At 43.0% G+C, this 20,831-nt stretch overlaps 1 long non-coding RNA gene across 1 annotated transcript; it reads right to left on the bottom strand.

The window, feature by feature from the left end:
* Positions 1-6,321: 6,321 nt before the first annotated feature.
* Positions 6,322-6,973, bottom strand: LOC127313302 (uncharacterized). Its single transcript, XR_007858872.2, has 3 exons — positions 6,813-6,973; positions 6,605-6,685; positions 6,322-6,507 (listed from the first exon to the last, which is right to left on the bottom strand). It is a non-coding gene; the product is annotated as an uncharacterized lncRNA (long non-coding RNA).
* Positions 6,974-20,831: the final 13,858 nt, after the last annotated feature.

Raw genomic sequence — 20,831 nt, forward strand, 5'->3', positions numbered from 1 at the left:
AGGGCCTTCCAATGCTCGTAAATTACCTACATTGATGTTAAGTCCTCTTGCCAAGATGGTGATGACTTCCCCTCCACATATGGGGTCCTGAGCTTCAAGTTCTTGGTGGTTCAGGTAGATGATGAGAAGGGCGCCTAAATTTGGACGAATGTTGTTGTCTGGGAACACATCCTTTGCGAGGATCATCATGTCCTCTGCATTGAGTCTTGTGAAATCTGTAAGGGTATTTTACCCTTAACCATTATTTTGGTTAACAATGACATCGATGCTATTGTTTGGACTAATGTTATATATAAGTATATACACAGGTTTTAGTCCACATATGAGAATGCAAGGCGGCGAGAAAGGTTTTCAGTCGGGATACAAGGATGCGAGGTGATGAGAGACCCCCCAATTGTTGTTCTCAACTAGTGACGGTGTGTTGACCATTTGTCTCTAAAGAGGAGGTTGCCAAAGCCACATATACACATAATCTTCACACCAAAAATGCTGAGAGGAAGAATTTCCGAAGAGAAGAAGAAGTTCTGAAGCTCCAGGAAAAATCGGCACACAGCCCGGCATGCCGAGTGCTGCTGCCGGACAGCACGGCAGTCAGCCCGGCCCATTGGGTGTTGCTGCCGGAAAAGTCGGCAGGCAGCCCAGCCCACCGGGTGCTGCTGCCGGACTGTCGAAAACAGCCAAAGCCCAGAAGAACTCGGCACACAGCTGAAAGGATCGTATGCCGCACCTAGAGGGGGGGGGGGGTGAATAGGTGCTAACCAATTTTTAGTTCTTTTTCAATTTAGGCTTGACACAAAAGGTAAATTCTCTAGATATGCAACTAAGTGAATTTACCTATATGACAAGGCTAACAACTAAGCAAGATATATCTAAGCAATATAGAGATAGAATAGGATAGAGGTAACCGAGAGTGGAGCACGCGATGACACGGAGATGATTCCCGTAGTTCCCTTCCTTTGCAAGAAGGTACGTCTACGTTTGGAGGAGTGTGGTTGCTACGAAAGCCAAACCAATAGCCACGAAGGCTTCACTCAGATCTCCGGTGAGCAACGCCACGAAGGCCTAGCCCACTTCCACTAAGGGATTTCCTCGAGGCGGAAACCGGGCCTTTACAAGGTTCTTGGGGCACACATCCACAACCAAATTGGAGGCTCCCAAATCTGTTACAACACAACAATCAACAACAATACATCAACACAAATCAACTAGGGAACCAAATAGGAACACTAGCATGAGATCCCTCAAACAAGAGAGGGGGAAATGAAGAACGCTTCGGTGAGGATGTAGATCGGTGTCTTCTCCTTTGAATCTCCAAAGATCAAGAGCTTTGGTTTGGGGAGGAAGGAGATCTTGCAAATCTTGACTTTCTTGAGGTGGCTCTAATGGAGGTGGCTTGGCAGATTTCTTGTATAATGATTGAGCAAGCAACCAAGGTAGAAGAAGGGGGGTATTTATACCTCCCCTCAAAATTGAGCCGTTGCTGCTTCCGGGGGGCCGGATAATCCGGCCTAAGTAAGGGCCGGATAATCCGCCCCCCCCGGATAATCCGGCCTTCGGGAAAAAACTGTGACATTGTCCGGCCAAATGTTCGGCCCATGTACTGGTTCACATTTCTTCCAGTCCTTAGCCAAAAACGAGGGGGCCGGATATTTCCAAAATATCCGGCCCGGATAATCCGGCCCTGGTACAATACCGGGACATTATCCGGGCAAATGTCCGGCCCCCATACTGCGCTGCATTTCCTCGAAGACTTAGCCAAAAACAGGGGGCCGGATATTTCAACAATATCCGGCCCGGATTATCTGGCCTGACCAACTATTTCTGATTTCTTTTGACAGACGATCAAATCCAACACACATGAATAAATATCTATGTAATCTCTGTACCACTTAAACAAACATTAGTGTATCACATAAATTGACATCAAACACACAAAACATAATGTGAGAGATGTTCTTTCAATAGCCCGACCCACCGGGTGCTGCTGCCGGAAAAGTCGGCAGCCAAACCGGCCAACCGGGTGCTGCTGCCAGACTAACGAAAGATCCGAAGCCCAGGAGAACTCGGTAGCCAGCCCGCCCCACCGGGTGCTGCTGCCGGGCAGCCCGATATGTGGCCCGGTACCACCGGGTCAGCTGCCGGGTGCCTCGACTCTGAAGTGTCAAACGACTATTTTTCCGGGACGACTATATAAGCCCCTTCTTCTTCCCTGAAGGGGTAAGGAGACCAGTGCAAAAGCTCAAGACATTTCTCTCTCTCTCATACTCCATTGTTGAGCTCCAAATCCTTCAGATCTCCCTCCTCCTCCACCCAAACTCAAATCCCTCCGGGGAAAAGCTAGAGGAGGTCTTGATCTATAGTTCCACCAAGCAAAATCTTGTTCCCCCTTGTATTCATCAAGATACTTGCTCTCTAGGGTTCCTTGGAAACCCTAGGTGGGCAAGAGTGGTCCGGAAGCATCCGGGCTGTGGATTTGCTCTTGACAAGATTGTGAAGGTTTAGAGGCTGCCTCAAAGTCTACCACAAGTGAGTGAGCTATTCCTTCGTGTGATAGGCTCCGGAGAATAGGGTGAGCCTTCGTGGAGTTGGGGAATCCTTTGTGGTACCTCCACCCCTCCAAACGTGACGTACCTTATTGCAAAGGAAGGGAACACGGGAATAAACCCTCGTCTCCGCGTCCTACCGGTTATCCCTAACCGAACTCCTTACATGTGTTATATTTTCCTGTGAGAGCCTTCGTGCTCGAGTTTCTTGTATCATCATATAAGGTGCCTCACCTAGTTTGCATTAGGCTCACCTTTATATTCCGCAAAGCCTAATATTGCAAAGAAAGAATTAAAATTTGTAGAAACCTATTCACCCCCCTCTAGGTTTACCATCTCTGAACTTTCAATTGGTATCAGAGCCTGGACTCTTTATAAGGGCTTTACAGCCTTAAGAGTGAGATGGATAAACTATTCGAGGGTCTGGATGAAGATTCTAACATTTCGGTTAAGGAGATGAAATCCAGATTCTTAGCATATGACGCTGAGAAAAAGAAGGAGGATGAAGTACAAAGCCAAATGGCACAAATGACTGCCTTGCTTAAGAACCTGACTAGTGGGACTTCTAGTGGGACTTCGGTCCCTCCCGAAGGTTTCCATGAAGTCAATCATGACTATCCCAAAAACACTTCACCCATGCCTCATATAAACCATAGTGGGAATGTTCCCCATTTTGATGGAACTCACATTTATTTTTAGAAATCCTCTATGGAGTCTCATATTCGCAGCTGCAGTGTGGAGTTGTGGGAGATCACCGTGAATGGTTACCGGAAGCCACAAGATCCCATTAGGCTAACCTCCACTAAATTCTACAACCGCCAACTCAATGCCTCTGCATGTGACAAGATTAGAAGTGGCATCAACCGCAAGTTCCTTGGTCAAGTCAATGACATTGACACCGCTAAAGAGCTTTGGGATCGGATTGTAGTACTCCAAGAGGCAACCAATCTGATCCAAGCAGCTCTCTATGAGTCAGCAAAGTTAGAGGCAACTATGTTCATGATTAGAGAAGGAGAATCCTTGGCCGATGCCTATGGAAGGCTTGGTACTCTTAGAGTAAAGGTCAAGGGCCTTGGATGTGAAAAGTACAATGATGGTTTTGAAATGAATGAAGAATTCATAAAGTCCAAGGTCATTACCATGATTGCTGTCAAATAAAAGGACACCAACCTTGCACTCAACTTGCAAATCCTTACCAAGCAAGCTGACCTGAACGCAAATGATCTAGTCTCCTATGTGGCAGCCAATGACAACATGGCCAAGATAGGAGAAAGGCTCATGGCGATGAACCTTGCCGATGGATCCTCACACAACCTTGCTTTGAAGGCTAGAGCTGACCAAGAAAGAGAAGAAGCCTATGAAATCAAAGAAGATGAAGAGATGATTTCAACTAGTGACATCGCGACAGACTTTGCCTTCTTTGCCAAGAAGTACAAGAAGAAGTTCCCAATGTCCTTCAATGAGAAGAAGAAGAAGAAGAGAACGTGCTACAACTGTGATGAAGATAGTCACTTTGCAAATGAGTGCCCTTATGAAAAGAGGGTAGACAAGATGAAGTTTGTCAAAGGGGTCAAGCCAAGATTGAAGCCAAATCCAATCAATGAACGATACAAGAAGAACAAGGGAAGAACCTTTGTTGGGGCTGAGTACACTTCAGATGAGGAGGAAGAAGATGAGGAGAAGGAGGCCGGAGTGGCTGGTTTGGCTTTCTCCAAACCCGGGTCACTCTTCACATATGACTACTCCAAGGATTACTCCACGGAGAATGATATTGGTTCTTCCTTCATGGCAAGAACAACTCATGATGATGACTCCAATGACTCTCCCTCGTCTACGATAGCCGGCTCTTGTCTAATGACGAGGGAAACAAAGGTAATGGAATCCCCACCTTCCCTATCTTGTGTTCTTGATGATGAAACTGAAAATCAAGAAGAGGTAGCTATGCTTAAGGAACTTTACAAAGTAAGATGCACTCTTCGTGGTGATGCTCTTGTCAAGTTTGATTTCTTGATGGACTCCCTCAAAGAAAGGGACGAGTCTATTGAGGAATTAGAATATCATTTGAATGATAAAGAACGGAGATTCAATCTCCTAAGACAATAGCTAAAAAACAAAAGGTGCATATCTCAAGGCCTTAAGCAACAAATTGGAACTTTTGAACTAGATAAAGTTAAGGACCTTGAAACTATTGAAAGGGCTCAATTATTGGCCCAAGAGCTCGATGCTTCAAATAAGGAGCTTGAAGTTGCTCATGCTTCTCTCACTACACTACAAGAAAAGTTCTGATAGACAACGTCTCAAAATCGTCCGCTAAGGGGTATTTTTCGTCGCCTATGGGCCTAACCCGACGATATGGGTTCTGTTGTGGAAACTGCGTCAGGCAAAGTCCTACGACGATTTTTTCGGTCCGTCGCGCTTGGGCGCCCTTCCGCCACGGAAAATCGGACCGTTGCGCAAGTGTTTCCGGGAGCCCGTTGACTGCTGACGTCATGCAAACTGCCACGTGGCAGACGCCGTTAACTGGCAGTTAACGGCGTTAACCGGCTGAAACCCCATGGTAGATGGTAGGCCCACACGTGGCCTGCCACGTCTTAAGCGGGCCGGCCCATTAAGTTTGCGGGTCGGGCCAGCTGACTTAGTTTGACCAGTCAACTATATAGCTGGGCTGGTCCATTAGTTACGTGGGCCGGGCCTAACCTCTAAGGTTGACTGGTCAAAATTTTAATGGGCCGGCCCACTAAGCATGTGGGCCGGGCCGAATGCACTCGTTTGACCGGTCAACAGGCAAAAGGGCCGGCCCACAAGACACGTGGGACCCACTTTCCTGTTATCGGGCCGACCCATTTACCTAGTGGGGTCCACCTTAAAACAACTGGGCCGGCCCAAGAAGTTATTGGGCCGGCCCAATTAGCATGTGGGTCCCACTTTCCTGCTATCGGGCCGGCCCATTTAGTACGTGGGGTCCACAATAGATCAAATGGGCTGGCCCAACAAGAAAGTGGGCCGGGCCAAAAACACAGGTGGGTCCCACTTTCCTGTTAAAGGGCCGGCCCATTTAGTATGTGGGGTCCACCATATAGCAAGTGGGCCGGCCCAACAAGATAGTGGGCCGGGCCAAAAACACAGGTGGGTCCCAATTTCCAGTTAAAGGGCCGGCCCATTTAGTATGTGGGGTCCACCATATAGCAATTGGGCTGGCCCAACAAGATAGTGGGCCGGGCCAAAAACACAGGTGGGTCCCACTTTCCTGTTAAAGGGCCGGCCCATTTAGTATGTGGGGTCCACCATATAGCAAGTGGGCCGGCCCAGCAAGATAGTGGGCCCGGCCAAAAACATAGGTGGGTCCCACTTTCCTGTTGAAGGGTCGGCCCATTTAGTATGTGGGGTCCACAATATAGCAAGTGGGCTGGCCCAACAAGATAGTGGGCCGGCCCAATAAGCTGGTGGGGCCCACTTCCCTGTTAACGGGCCGGCCCAATAAGTAGGTGGGCCGACCCAAAATGAAAGTGGGTCCCACACTACTGTAAGTGGGCCGGCCCAATCAGTTGTAGGGCCCTGGTTGTTTGACTAGTCAACTTGCATTAAATTTCATGAGCCTAAAATCTGGTATCAATGATACACACAATTACATACACAAATAAAATAACTAGGAAAATTACAAGGCAATTAATGTGCCCAAATAAAAAATCACATAGAATCATTGAGGACTTCTATTAGCATCATCAATAACACGTTGACATTTGGCAATCGCCTTGATTGAATCTTGTGTATTCTTGGTCAACATATCAGCTACAGATCTTAAAGCAGCAATACCATGTCTTTTATAAAGTACAGCCTTGAGATATTTACTGTTTGATGAAAGGAATGGTCTAGGTTGACGGCTATGAGAGGATGCATCAGAAGAAAGATCAGAACTTTTTGTGGGCCTCTCTTCTGATGAAGATTGCTTCATCACAACTGCATTCTGATAATAATGCAAAAAGAGTTAAACGATGAACTATGCAAACATGTATTAAGCATTGTCGATATGAGATGGTCACAAGTACTAAGCACAGACTTACATTATATCGTTGCATAGGCTCACCCCGGAACCTTTTTTGCGCTCTATCTTCTACTAAGGACTTCTTCATTACACCTGCATTCTAGTAATATTGCAACATAGTTACAACAGTGAACTATTCAAACATTTATTATGCAATGTAGATATAAGATAATAACAAGTTGCATAAATAAGACAATGTATGGAACTTGTACTAAGCACAAACTTACATCATAATGTTGCACAGGGTCGCTTTGGCGACTATCTTCTAATGATGACTGCTTCATTAAAACTGCATTCTGGTAATATTGCAAACATAGTTACAACAATTAACTATTCAAACATGTATTACGCAATGTAGAGATCAGATAACAGCATGTAGCAGAAATAAGCACAAGATAAGATAAGATGCATGTACTAAGCACATACTGGCCCACTGCAGGTCCTTCTCTTGCGTGCACTAGTCGTGGTCGACATGCCTGTCATTTTAGGTTCAGCCATCAAGTGAAATGCTAATCCTCCTGCTCCATTGTCCTTAATCTGTGTTTAGATATCACATTTAAAACCAAGTCAGCTGGTTTCAAATAACAAAAAACTTGAGCTGCCAAATGAATAAGCCAATATTTACCAGATATCAGATTAAAACCAACTATATGTTGCTTTTCATGAGATACGAATTTCAGACATTCAGATTTAGAGTAGGGTAATGCCAAGGTTTTCCACATAAAGTAAACTGGCATTAAGAATGACCAAATGTCAGGTTCAAATCACCTTCGCAGTTGCTCCAAGACAAGCATATCAAATAGGCAGAAACATAGTAAAGCATGAATGGCATTGCTATGGCAGGGTTCCAAGTGTTAATCTCTTGCATAAGGAACAATGCATATAGGTTATAGATAACGACAGAATTAAACTGCCAAAATTACCAACCAAGAACTCAGATTCCAACCTTCCCTAGCGTCCCCGCTGTTAATGTTGGATATTCTAATAAGTGGTTCGCATGATCAATCCCTAGGAAAAATAACATTGACAGGTTAGTCTACGATAATACAAAGACCAGACATGCACGCAGCAATAACTATACAAGCTGTGCGACAGGAGCATTCATGGAAAAAAAATAGCTATAAGCTAAAGACGAGGTATAAGAGCAAGCAGATTGGAAATGCACATAGCATGATTATAAAAGCAGTGTGAGAATAGCAGGCACGAGAAAACAGCTAGCGGCTAGCGGTGAGCTAATGACGTGGTATAAGAACAACCAGATTGGAAATGCCCATAGCATGACTATAAAAGGAATAGCATGCAGTACAAAAACAGTTGGCAGCAAATGAATGGGTATAAGGCTATAAGTATGTGGATGCACACAGGTGTCAGTAGAATGAACAGGATGGTAGCGACCGGATAATGCTTTTGTACTGTACAATATTTAAACGAACTTCATGCAAAGTAACAAATAAAGAAAGTTAATGGCATATGAGATCTGCAAATAACTACACAAAACATGGCTAAAGAAACACCGCGATCTAACGGGCCAGCGTACTAACCAAGCTGCAGCGGGGTGGACGGGGGCGGCAACTTGCATTCCAGCGGCGGTGAACGCGGGAGACGATGAGTCGACCCTGTTTCAGTAGAAGCGGGCGTTAGTGAAGCAGATCTGGTTGGCTGGCAAGGGATTCGGTGAAGTTGATACAGCCGGTGCGCCGAGCTAGTCGGTGGAATAGATCGGCTTCTGTGGAGGGGGGGGGGGGCGCGGTGAAGCAGACCCGGTTCCGTTGGAGAGGATCCGGTGCGTCGACATGAAAAGGCGTTGATTGCTATGATGTGGATGAGGTCGGCGGTGAAGCAGATCCGTCGGTGGCGAGGTCGGCGGTGAAGCAGATCCATCGGTGGCGAGGTCGGCGGTGAAGCAGATCCGTCGGTGGCGAGGGCGGCGGGGGAGCGGATCAGGTGGGTGGACAGCCAACACGATAAGGCTACGTTGTGGAGGAGTATGCCGGCGGCGAAGCAGATCTAGTACTGTAGAGAGTCAGAGCTTTGGCGTGTGAGAGTATTTTTGAGCTAATGGGGGTGAATGGTTGTGTTGGAGATATTCCCAAGAGGCAATAATAAAAGTGGTTATTATATATCTTTATGTTTATGATAAAAGTTTATATATCATGCTATAATTGTATTAACCGAAACATTGATACATGTGTGTTATGTAAACAACAATGAGTCCCTAGTAAGCCTCTTGTATAACTAGCTTGTTGATTAATAGATGATCATCATTTCATGATCATGAACATTGGATGTTATTAATAACAAGGTTATGTCATTATGTGAATGATATAATGGACACACCCAATTAAGCGTAGCATAAGATCACGTCATTAAGTTATTTGCTATAAGCTTTCGATACATAGTTACCTAGTCCTTATGACCATGAGATCATGTAAATCACTTATACCGGAAAGGTACTTTGATTACATCAAACGCCACTGCGTAAATGGGTGGTTATAAAGGTGGGATTAAGTATCCGGAAAGTATGAGTTGAGGCATATGGATCAACAGTGGGATTTGTCCATCCCAATGACGGATAGATATACTCTGGGCCCTCTCGGTGGAATGTCGTCTAATAGCTTGCAAGCATATGAATGGTTCATAAGAGACCACATACCACGGTACGAGTAAAGAGTACTTGTCAGGAGACGAGGTTGAACAAGGTATAGAGTGATACCGATGATCAAACCTCGGACAAGTAAAATATCGCGTGACAAAGGGAATTGATATCGTATGTGAATGGTTCATTCGATCACTAAGTCATCGTTGAATAGGTGGGAGCCATTATGGATCTCCAGATCCCGCTATTGGTTATTTGTCGGAGTGAGTACTCAACCATGTCCGCATAGTTCGCGAACCGTAGGGTGACACACTTAAAGTTGGATGTTGAAATGGTAGAACTTGAATATGGAATGGAGTTCGAATATTTGTTCGAAGTCCCGGATGAGATCCCGGACATCACGAGGAGTTCCGGAATGGTCCGGAGAATAAGATTCATATATAGGAAGTCATTTTATGTGATTTAAAATGATCCGGAAGGTTCTATGGAAGGTTCTAGAAGGTTCTAGAAAAGTCCGGAAGAAACCACTAAGGAAGGCGGAGTCCCGGAGGGACTCCACCTCCCATGGCCGGCCAACCCTAAGGGGGAGGAGTCCCAAGTGGACTCCCCTATGGGGGCCGGCCACCCCCCCACATGGAAGGGTGGAATCCCACCTCAAGTGGGATTCCCACCTTGGGTAGGTTTCCCTATCACATGGAAGGTTTTTGGTTCGGGTCTTATTCGGAGACTTGTAGTCCAACACTTGGGGCTTCCACCTATATAATGAGGGGCCAAGGGGAGGGGGCCGACCACCCAAAGACCACAAGGTGGCCGCACCCCTAGATGGCCGGCGCCCCCCTCTCCCCAATCCCTAGCCGCCCCACTCCTCCTTCTTCCCCGCACGCTTAGCGAAGCTCCGCCGGGATTCTCCACCGCCACCGACACCACGCCGTCGTGCTGTCGGATTCAAGAGGAGCTACTACTTCCGCTGCCCGCTGGAACGGGGAGGTGGACGTCGTCTTCATCAACAACCGAACGTGTGACCGAGTACGGAGGTGCTGCCCGTTCGTGGCGCCGTGATCAAGATCTTCTACGCGCTTTTGCAAGCGGCAAGTGAACGTCTACCGCAGCAACAAGAGCCTCATCTTGTAGGCTTTGGAATCTCTTCAAGGGTGAGACTCGACAATCCCCTCGTTGCTACCGTCTTCTAGATTGCATCTTGGCTTGGATTTTGTGTTCGCGGTAGGAAATTTTTTGTTTTCTATGCAACGAATTCCTACAGTGGTATCAGAGCCGTGTCTATGCATAGATGGTTGCACAAGTAGAACACAATGGTTTTGTGGGCGTTGATGCTTTTGTTATCTTTAGTTTGAGTACTTTGCATCTTTGTGGCATAGTGGGATGAAGCGGCTCGGGCTAACTTTACATGACCGCGTTCATGAGATTTGCTCCACGCTCGACATGCAACTTGTATTGCATAAGTGGCTTGGCGGGTGTCTGTCTCTCCTACTATAGTGAAGATTCAATTTACTTTTCTATTGACAACACTAGTATCACCGTTGTGGTTCATGTTCGTAGGTAGATTGGATCTTACTCGAAAACCCTAAACCACGTAAAATATGCAAACCAAATTAGAGAACGTCTAACTTGTTTTTGCAGGGTTTGGTGATGTGATATGGCCATAATGTGATGATGACTATGTATGATATGATCATTATTGTATTGTGGCAACCGGCAGGAGCCTTATGGTTGTCTTTAAATTTCATGTTGAGTAGTATTTCAAAGTAGTTGTAATAGTTGCTACATGGAGGACAATCATGAAGACGGCGCCATTGACCTTGGTGCTTCGCCGACGATGATGGAGATCATGCCCGTTGATGATGGAGATCATGTCCGTGCTTTGGAGATGAAGATCAAAGGCGCAAAGACAAAAGGGCCATATCATATCACGTATGAATTGCATGTGATGTTAATCCTTTATGCATCTTATTTTGCTTAGATCGCGACGGTAGCATTATAAGATGATCCCTCACATTAATATCAAGATAATAAAGTGTTCTCCCCTCGTATGCACCGTTGCACAGTTCATCGTTTTGAAGCATCTCGTGATGATCGGATGTGATAGACTCAACGTTCACATACAACGGGTGTAAGCCATGTTGCACACGCGGAATACTAGGGTTTGCTTGACGAGCCTAGCATGTACAGACATGGCCTCGGGACAACGGAAACCAAAAGGTTGAACACGAGTCATATAGATGATATGATCAACATGTTGATGTTCACCATTGAAGCTACATCATCACACGTGATGATCGGTTTTGGTGTAGTGGATGTGGATCGTGTACCACTTAACAACTATGAGGGATGTTGTATTAAGTGGGAGTTCATTAGTAATTAGATTAAAACATGAACTAATTATCATAAACATAGTCTAAGTAGTATTTTGAATTAATTTTGTAGTATTGGCATCCGTTTTCTACCATGCGCTAGTCTTGTTATTGAGATAGAAATACTGTTAAAATCTGACAAGAAACTTTATGGATTGGTACCATATTGTTAAAGAATCAAGAATTGATTAAGTCCTATTGCAAACTTTTAGTAAACATCACATTGTTGATTCAAAGAGCTATGGTTTCAATTAGTATCTAAAGTTATCTTGTCTCCGTGAAACTTGAAGTTCAAATCTGTTTGAAAAATAAGGAGCTGAAAATTTAGTTTTCAGAAATAATCAAGGTATGAGATATATGTGATATCTAAGACCTTATTGCAAGATGATAGAATATAAATTTGGTGAGACTACATAAACTCATAACTTTTATGGGAATGTATGAAGGTTGAAGACGCCAGGCGTCACAATCCTCCAACTATTGGGGCACTAATAATATTCGCATATCCATGAAGTTATCGTCCTTAGTATGCACCGTTGCTAAGACTCGTCGTTTCGAAGCATCACGTGATGATCGGGTGTGATAGATTCTACGTGTGCATACAACGGGTGCAAGCCAGATTTGCACATGCGAATACCAAGGTTAAAACTTTACGAGCCTAACATGTACAGACATGATCTCGGAAAGTCATCATGATATAATGGATAAAATTATGAGTGAAATTGTTCATCATATTACAAAGTTACTAATAGTGAAATCTGAAACACTTGTCATATGATGATCAACTTCAAAGTAAGAACCTCAAGGTTATTGGTATTTGACCAACAAACCTAGAAGTTATTGAAGGTGAAGTATTTTCTGAATAATGAGGAAAGCTAAAAGAGAAACTACAAAAGATATTTTGGCAGAAAGAAAAAGACTAGAAAGTCTAGCTCAGGTGTATATACATGATATACATGTTATGGTTGTATTCCTAGTTTGGTCACACAATGAAATTCTTGGGTATTAGTACCATATTGGTTGGTATGAAATGTCATACAAAACAACGCAATACAAGAATACAATGGCCTAAGTGACTGACAAGGAATATGATAGGAATGCACTTCTGGAACAAAATTAAAGTGTTATTATGTTCGTCGTTGGCATCCTATCTAGCCCTTAGAATTTATAATAAAGAACTTAATAATTGTTATTTTGCTCTGGTCAAATGAAAACAATGAGTTGTTCAAATTATGACATTACTCCATGTACGATGGATAAGTTATTATAAATCTTAATGGTGAAACACACATACATAATACTGACGCTAAAATGCCATAAGGCAAATGATTTGAATTCCACTTATTTGTGGAACCGCAATTTAGGTCATATTAGAAAGGAACGCATGAAGGAACTCCATGCAAATGGATTTTTGGAGTCATTCGATTTTTGAATCGTTTGGCGCTTGCAAATCTTTTCTAAAGAGAATGACTGAAATACCGTTCATAGGCCAAGAGTTGAACGGGCAACTAACTTAGTGGAAAAATACATGATGATGTATGTGGTTCACTGGGCATAGGTTGTGCGGGAGATTCTTCTACTTCATGAAAACTTCCAACAATGAATTGAGTATATATATGTGGATATATTCGATAAGGAAGAAGTTTGAAACATTTGAATGGATTCAAATAAATTTCAGCATGAGGTGGAAATCATCGTAATAGAAAAGTCAAATATCTATGATTGTATCATATTGGAAATATTTGAATTACGAGTTTTAGCGAACATCTAAGAGAGTTATGAAATTGTTCTACAACTCACGTTTCTTGGAGTATCATAGTGATGATGGAGTATCCGAGAGATGTATCCAAACCTTGTTGGGTCAATGATGAGATAAAATATTGATGCTATTATATTTTTGTGGATTATGCTTTAGTGACTACCGTTTTGTCACTAAATAGAGCATCATCATGATCCGTGAAATGACACCATACGAGTTATGGCATGGGTATGAACCCTAATAGTCCTTTCTTAAATTTTGGAATGCATAGCATAAAGTAAATAAGTTTACAACCAAAATCGGATGAATGTCTTTGTTGGTTATCCCACAGAATTGATTGGGAATTATTTCCACTATGGAGACAAAGACAAAAGTGTTTGTCGATGTTTCTTACTAATTTCCAAGAAATTGTTTTTAGCGAAGTATTTGAGTGGGAGGACAATAAAACTTGATAAGGTTTATGAACCTGAGCATAATGATCAGAGTAGCGCAGCATCGGAATTGGTTCCGGAAGCGGCCACGACGATCATGGCTCCCATGTCTACAAAATGTTATAGTCATGGAGATCGAAGTACTTATTGAACCTTGTAGGTATGGTTTACTTTGTGATCAAATAAATGATTTGTGAACAAAGGATTGTTTTTGAACAATGATAAACCAACTACATACAAAGAAGTTATGATGGGCCCTGACTCCGTTAAAATGGCTATACGCCATGAAATCCAAGATAGATGAATACTTTTTGAAAGTAAACGGATCTATAAAATTGATGGACTTGGATGGAATATCCTTGAATAAGCTCGACTTGTCAAAAAGTTGTTTACGACAAAGTTCAAAGAGTTGACTACGATAAGATTAGATCTTCCGTAGCAATGCTTATAGTCTATATGGATTATTCTAGTAATCGCTACATATTTCTTTCATGAGATATGATAGTAGGATGGCAAAATACATTACTTAACAGAAGTGTGTATTAAAGGTGTATACAAGATAGAGTCAATTGTTTTGCTAGTCCGTGGAATACTAGATAGGTATACGAACTTCAATTGGATGAAGTGAGTATCACGGAGTTGGAATCTTCACCGGATGAAATGATCAAAGAGTTATGATTTCATCAGAGACGATGAAGAGGCTTGCATTTGCAAAAAATTAAGTGGGAGCGCTGAGACATATTTGTAATACTTTATGTAGATGACATATCGTTGATTATAAATAATGTAATTATATAATTGATTAAAAAGGTTTCATTGAGAACTAAACTACAATGAAAGGATATGAACTGAAACATATTTAGTGAGTGTATCTGACACTCAATGAGTAAAAACACATGAGTGATTTTAGATCACAATTAATATGTACACAATCAGATGTCCTGTGCTCTAAAATGTTAGGAGCATATACCAGAATGATTCATGTGATGATCATTGGACAAACAGTAAGAATATCCCTGTGTACTTTAGAAGAACCAAGGATATATAAATAGTTTTGTATGGAAAAATGACAAACAAATCGCTGTAAGGTGTTGCACCGATATTGGTTTTGTCACATATAAAAATAAAATTTCAATCTCAAAATTAGGCTAAGTGTTGTTTAAAAGGTAGCACAATGCTAGATTTAGAAGAGTTCTAAATATTGTGACGGATTCTACAAACGAAGGCAGAATATGTTATTGTTTTGACAATGACTGAGGATGTTAAGTCAAGAGGTTCTTTGAGAACTTGGTGTAGTTCCGATAGTGTCAGAACTTTGAAGCTATATTGTGTATGACAATATTAGTGACATATTTCAGACCGCGGAATTAAGGTTCCACCAGAAGACCAAACATATTTAATGCCGACTCATTTGGAAAATGAGTGATGCGTGAAGACGCAAATGAATTGCAAAATACATATGTTTCTGAGTGTGTCAGAACCGTTGACTAAAGCTCTCCCTAGGGCAAAGTATGACCAACACCAGAATGCCATGGGTGTTAAGTACCTTACAATGTAATCTAGATTATTGACTCTAGTGCAAGTGGGAGACTGTTGGAGATATGCCCAAGAGGCAATAATAAAAGTGGTTATTATATATCTTTATGTTTATGATAAAAGTTTATATATCATGCTATAATTGTATTAACCGAAACATTGATACATGTGTGTTATGTAAACAACAATGAGTCCCTAGTAAGCCTCTTGTATAACTAGCTTGTTGATTAATAGATGATCATCGTTTCATGATCATGAACATTGGATGTTATTAATAACAAGGTTATGTCATTATGTGAATGATATAATGGACACACCCAATTAAGCATAGCATAAGATCACGTCATTAAGTTATTTGCTATAAGCTTTCGATACATAGTTACCTAGTCCTTATGACCATGAGATCATGTAAATCACTTATACCGGAAAGGTACTTTGATTACATCAAACGCCACTGCGTAAATGAGTGGTTATAAAGGTGGGATTAAGTATCCGGAAAGTATGAGTTGAGGCATATGGATCAACAGTGGGATTTGTCCATCCCGATGACGGATAGATATACTCTGGGCCCTCTCGGTGGAATGTCGTCTAATAGCTTGCAAGCATATGAATGGTTCATAAGAGACCACATACCACGGTACGAGTAAAGAGTACTTGTCAGGAGACGAGGTTGAACAAGGTATAGAGTGATACCGATGATCAAACCTCGGACAAGTAAAATATCGCGTGACAAAGGGAATTGATATCGTATGTGAATGGTTCATTCGATCACTAAGTCATCGTTGAATATGTGGGAGCCATTATGGATCTCCAGATCCCGCTATTGGTTATTGGTCAGAGTGAGTACTCAACCATGTCCGCATAGTTCGCGAACCGTAGGGTGACACACTTAAAGTTGGATGTTGAAATGGTAGAACTTGAATATGGAATGGAGTTCGAATATTTGTTCGAAGTCCCGGATGAGATCCCGGACATCACGAGGAGTTCCGGAATGGTCCGGAGAATAAGATTCATATATAGGAAGTCATTTTATGTGATTTAAAATGATCCGGAAGGTTCTATGGAAGGTTCTAGAAGGTTCTAGAAAAGTCCGGAAGAAACCACTAAGGAAGGCGGAGTCCCGGAGGGACTCCACCTCCCATGGCCGGCCAACCCTAAGGGGGAGGAGTCCCAAGTGGACTCCCCTATGGGGGCCGGCCACCCCCCACATGGAAGGGTGGAATCCCACCTCAAGTGGGATTCCCACCTTGGGTAGGTTTCCCTATCACATGGAAGGTTTTTGGTTCGGGTCTTATTCGGAGACTTGTAGTCCAACACTTGGGGCTTCCACCTATATAATGAGGGGCCAAGGGGAGGGGGCCGACCACCCAAAGACCACAAGGTGGCCGCACCCCTAGATGGCCGGCGCCCCCCTCTCCCCAATCCCTAGCCGCCCCACTCCTCCTTCTTCCCCGCACGCTTAGCGAAGCTCCGCCGGGATTCTCCACCGCCACCGACACCATGCCGTCGTGCTGTCGGATTCAAGAGGAGCTACTACTTCCGCTGCCCGCTGGAACGGGGAGGTGGACGTCGTCTTCATCAACAACCGAACGTGTGACCGAGTACGGAGGTGCTGCCCGTTCGTGGCGCCGTGATCAAGATCTTCTACGCGCTTTTGCAAGCGGCAAGTGAACGTCTACCGCAGCAACAAGAGCCTCATCTTGTAGGCTTTGGAATCTCTGCAAGGGTGAGACTCGACAATCCCCTCGTTGCTACCGTCTTCTAGATTGCATCTTGGCTTGGATTTCGTGTTCGCGGTAGGAAAATTTTTGTTTTCTATGCAACGAATTCCTACAGGTTGGTGGGTGGGTGTGGGCCTGTGGGGAGGGTTCGGGATCTAGGCAAGATATTTCATTGTTACCGAATGAGCCCTCCATGGTCGGTTGATACGTCTCCAACGTATCTATAATTTCCGATGTTCCATGCTTGTTTTATGACAATACCAACATGTTTTGTTCACACTTTATATCATTTTCATGCATTTTCCGGAACTAACCTATTAACAAGATGCCACAGTGCCAGTTCCTGTTTTCTGCTGTTTTTGGTTCCAGAAAGGCTGTTCGGGCAATATTCTCGGAATTGGACGAAATCAACGCCAAACCTCCTATTTTTCCCGGAAGCGTCCAGAACACCGAAGAAGAGTCGGAGAGGGGCCAGGGGGCCACCACACCACATGGCGGCGCGGGCCAGGCCTAGGCCGCGCCGGCCTAGGGTGTGGCGCCCCCAGGTGCCCCCCTGCGCCGCCTCTTCGCCTATAAAAGCCCTTTCGACCTAAAAACGCAGTACCAATTGACGAAACTCCAGAAAGACTCCAGGGGCGCCGCCACCGTCGCGAAACTCCAATTCGGGGGACAGAACTCTCTGGTCCGGCACCCTGCCGGACGGGGAATTGCCCCCGGAGCCATCTCCACCGCCGTCTTCACCGCCATCTTCACCGCCATCGCTGCTTCCATGATGAGGAGGGAGTAATCCACCTCCGAGGCTGAGGGCTCCGCTGTAGCTATGTGGTTCATCTCTCTCCCATGTACCTCAATACAATAATCTCATGAGCTGCTTTACATGATTGAGATTCATATGAGTTTGTATCACAATTTATCTATGTGCTACTCTAGCAAAGTTATTAAAGTAGTTCTATTCCTCCTGCACGTGTGTAAAGGTGACAGTGTGTGCACCGTGTTAGTACTTGGTTTATGCTATGATCATGATCTCTTGTAGATTGCGAAGTTAACTATTGCTATGATAATATTGATGTGATCTATTCCTCCTACATATGCATGAAGGTGACAGTGTGCATGCTATGTTAGTACTTGGTTTAGTCTATTGATCTATCTTACACTATAAGGTTACTTAAATATGAGCATTATTGTGGAGCTTGTTAACTCCGGCATTGAGGGTTCGTGTAATCCTACGCAATGTGTTCATCATCCAACAAAAGTGTAGAGTATGCATTTATCTATTCTGTTATGTGATCAATGTTGAGAGTGTCCACTAGTGAAAGTGTAATCCCTAGGCCTTGTTCCTAAATACTGCTGCGTTACTACGCTTGTTTCTTGTTTCTTTGCGTTACTACTGCTGCAATACTACCACCATCAACTACACGCCAGCAAGCTATTTTCTGGCACCGTTGCTACTGCTCATATATATTCATACCACCTGTATTTCACTATCTCTTCGCCGAATTAGTGCACCTATTAGGTGTGTTGGGGACACAAGAGACTTCTTGCTTTGTGGTTGCAGGGTTGCATGAGAGGGATATCTTTGACCTCTTCCTCCCTGAGTTCGATAAACCTTGGGTGATCCACTTAAGGGAAAACTTGCTGCTGTTCTACAAACCTCTGCTCTTGGAGGCCCAACACTGTCTACAGGAAAGGAGGGGGAACGTAGACATCAAGCACTTTTCTGGCGCCGTTGCCGGGGAGGAAAGGTAAAAGGTACTCACACTCCGGATCTCGGCTACTAAGCTATTTTCCGTCGTTGTAAGTACTCAAAGCTATTTCCTTTAGATCCTGCAATTGCATCTTTTTGTTTCTTGTTTACAATAGTAAGGCATAATGGAAAACATATGTGAGCTTTTTATTCTATTTCCTGAGTCAAGACATGAATGGTTTAATCCGAAAATTAAAAAACCCATGGAACATATTAGCATGAACACATTGAACACCATTGTTGCTAATGATATGGAAAATTCTAAGCTTGGGGAAGCTGGTTTTGATGAGCATGATCTTTTTAGTCCCCCGGGCATGGAGGAGAAAATTTACTTTGATGATACTTTGCCTCCTATTTATGATGATTATAATGATAGTAGTCTTTTAGTACCGCCTATTATGGAGGATACATTTGATTATGATTACAATATGCCTCCTATATTTGATGATGAGAATAATAATGATAGCTACTTTGTTGAATTTGCTCCCACTACAATTAATAAGAATGACTATGCTTATGTGGAGAGTAATAATTTTATGCATGAGACTCATGATAAGAATGCTTTATGTGATAGTTATATTGTTGAGTTTGCTCATGATGCTACTGAAAGTTATTATGAGAGAGGAAAATATGGTTGTAGAAATTTTCATGTTACTAAAATGCCTCTCTATGTGCTGAAATTTTTCAAGCTATACTTGTTTTATCTTCCTATGCTTGTTACTTTGCTCTTCATGAACTTGTTTATTTACAAGATTCCTTTTCATAGGAAGCATGTTAGACTTAAATGTGTTTTCAATTTTCCTCTAGATGCTCTCTTTTGCTTCAAATACTATTTCTTGCAAGTGCATCATTAAAACTGCTGAGCCCATCTTAATGGCTATAAAGAAAAGAACTTCTTGGGAGATAACCCATGTGTTATTTTGCTACAGTACTTTGTTTTATATTTGTGTCTTGGAAGTTGTTTACTACTGTAGCAACCTCTCCTTATCTTAGTTTTGTGTTTTGTTGTGCCAAGTAAAGCCGTTGATAGAAAAGTAAGTACTAGATTTGGATTACTGCGCAGTTCCAGATTTCTTTGCTGTCACGAATCTGGGTCCACCTCCCTGTAGGTAGCTCAGAAAATTAAGCCAATTTACGTGCATGATCCTCAGATATGTACCCAACTTTCATTCAATTTGAGCATTTTCATTTGAGCAAGTCTGGTGCCATTTTAAAATTCGTCAATACGAACTGTTCTGTTTTGACAGATTCTGCCTTTTATTTCGCATTGCCTCTTTTGCTATGTTGGATGAATTTCTTTGATCCACTAATGTCCAGTAGCATTATGCAATGTCCAGAAGTGTTAAGAATGATTGTGTCACCTCTGAATATGTTAATTTTTATTGTGCACTAACCCTCTAATGAGTTGTTTCGAGTTTGGTGTGGAGGAAGTTTTCAAGGGTCAAGAAAGGAGGATGATATACTATGATCAAGAAGAGTGAAAGCTCTAAGCTTGGGGATGCCCCGGTGGTTCATCCCTGCATATTTCAAGAAGACTCAAGCGTCTAAGCTTGGGGATGCCCAAGGCATCCCCTTCTTCATCGACAAATTATCAGGTTCCTTCTCTTGAAACTATATTTTTATTCGGTCACATCTTATGTGCTTTACTTGGAGCGTCTGTATGCTTTTGTTTTTGTTTGTGTTTGAATAAATGCTTGTGTGGGAGAGAGACACGCTCCGCTGGTTCGTATGAACACATGTGTTCTTAGCTCATAATATTCATGGCGAAGGTTGAAACTGCTTCGTTAAATTATTATATGGTTGGAATTGGAAAATGCTACATGTAGAAATTGGTGTGATGTCTTGAATAATGTGATACTTGGCAATTGTTGTGCTCTTGTTTAAGCTCTTGCATCATATACCTTGCACCCATTAGTGAGGAAATACATAGAGCTTGTTAAAATTTGGGTTTGCATGAGTGGTTTCTCTAGAGTCTAGATATTTTCTAGTAAGATGTTTGAACAACAAGGAAGACGATGTATAGTTTTATAATGCTTGTAATATGTCTTTTATGTGAGTTTTGCTGTACTAGTTCGTGCTTGTGTTTGCTT

Source organism: Lolium perenne, chromosome 7, assembly GCF_019359855.2.
Source record: "Lolium perenne isolate Kyuss_39 chromosome 7, Kyuss_2.0, whole genome shotgun sequence".
Classification (NCBI taxonomy): Eukaryota; Viridiplantae; Streptophyta; class Magnoliopsida; order Poales; family Poaceae; genus Lolium; species Lolium perenne.